At 50.6% G+C, this 1850-nt stretch overlaps 1 pseudogene; it reads right to left on the minus strand.

The window, feature by feature from the left end:
- LOC147363198 (large ribosomal subunit protein uL16-like) lies at positions 1-1013 on the minus strand (annotated as a pseudogene).
- Between the last annotated feature and the right edge of the window lie 837 nt (positions 1014-1850).

Below are 1850 nucleotides of genomic sequence, written 5' to 3' on the forward strand. Positions count from 1 at the left end.
TTAAGGATGTGTTTGACCACAGTCATCTGGGATGAGCCACTTTTCTGTCACCATGTTTTCAAATTCATCTACATTAAACTTAGTAAGTCCCGGGACTTCTCCAATGGTCCGGTGGCTAAGACTTGGCGCTCCCGAGACAGGGGACCTGGGTTCAATCTCTGGTCAGGGAACTGAGATCCCACATAATACAACTAACAGTTCACATGCTACAACTAAAGATCTCGAATGCCACAACTAAGACCCGCCCGATGCAGGCAGATAAATAGATTTTTTAAAAATAATTAATAAACTCAGTAAACCCCCCACTTCTTGGAGACAGGGATCTTCTGGTGGCCAGGGAACTTGAATCTGGCCATGAACAGAGTCTCAGGGCTTCCCTGGTGGCTCAGCGGCAAAGAATCTGCCTGCAAAGCAGAAGCCACAGGAGACACGGGTTCGATCCCTGGCTGGGAAAGATCCCCTGGAGGAGAACATGGCAACCCACTGCAGTATTCTTGCCTAGAGAATCCCATGGACAGAGGATCCCGGCAGGCTACAGTCCATGGGGTCACAAAGATTTGGACACATCTGAGCAACTTAGCACACACCAGGGCCTCAATCACATGCTCCTTGCTCTGCAGCTTGGTACAGATGGACATTATAATTTGGCCAGTGTGGACCCTGGTCACTGGGTCCTGGCACTTTCCAAAGGCACCGTGCATACCTGTCTGGAGCCTATCAGAGCCTAAGAGCACAGAACAGCATCTTGTTGATGCAGGTGATGTGAAGGGGTAGAGCCACACTTGGATGTGAAAGCTATCTTTGCCACAGCTTTTCACCATGTACGTGTTGGCACACACAGAGACAGCCTCTGGGGCCTCGGAGGACAGCTGCCTATCCTCATCAGACACTGTGTGCCCACAGAGTGGGAACTCATCCACTTTTGCCTTCTTCTACCCTAGGTCAAAGATGTGGATCTTGGCATCAGGGACATTTCAGCAGAAGTGAGACTCTGGGTTCAGCTTGTTTTCATGTTACCAGTAACACCAGGCAGGGCAGAAGCTCATGGCAACAGCAGGATCTTCAGTGGGCGTGCCAAAGGGAAAGCGTCATCAGAGAGACTTTTTGTTTGTTTGTTTGTTTGTTTTTCTTGGCAGCACTATGCAGCACGTGGGATCTTAGTTCGCTGAGCAAGGATGGAACCCACTCCCCCTACATTGGAAGCATGTAATTTTAACCACTGGACCACCAGGGAAATCCCAGGAAGTTTGTTTTGTTTTGTTTTGTTTTGTTTTGTTTTTCAACAAAGGGGCATCCTGAATGAGATCTTCTGGAAATGTAGGATTTGTATTAGTTTAGAAGAGAAAGAGATTTCATGTAGCCCACAGTGTGCCCAGTGCTTAGGGGCTGAAAAGAAATTGACCCACGAGGACAGTGGAGGCTGGGCACTGCCTACAGGCCATTGGCCATGGGAGCCCGGGCTGGTCCAAGGGGGCTCCTCCCCTCTGATGTGGCCACAACAGCCAAAGGACACATCACCCGTCACCCCCAGGTGAATAAGGAGGGACGTGACTCCACTTGCAAGAAGGGCCTGGGGCTGAGTCAGGGCCCACATACAATTCTGCCCCAATCCTGCCCCACCCAGGGCAAAGGCCAGTCCCCTAAATGGGTGGGGGACCGTGGAGGGAGACATTTGGGGTAAGAGGTTAGGAAACTTGCAAGATCCTGTCTCTCTCACCATCAAAATAAAGGAAGTGTCTGGGAGTTTGTTGTGTGGGTGTGAGTGCAGATGTGAAAGTGGGCATGAGTGTATGCGTGCGTACTGACTGGCCACTCGGCCATTCTGACCATCCTACAAGAGCACAGGGTGG

Source organism: Bos grunniens, chromosome 11 (genome assembly GCF_055505025.1).
Source record: "Bos grunniens cultivar Pamir isolate PY7600 chromosome 11, Bosgru_T2T1.0, whole genome shotgun sequence".
In the NCBI taxonomy this organism is placed as follows: domain Eukaryota; kingdom Metazoa; phylum Chordata; class Mammalia; order Artiodactyla; family Bovidae; genus Bos; species Bos grunniens.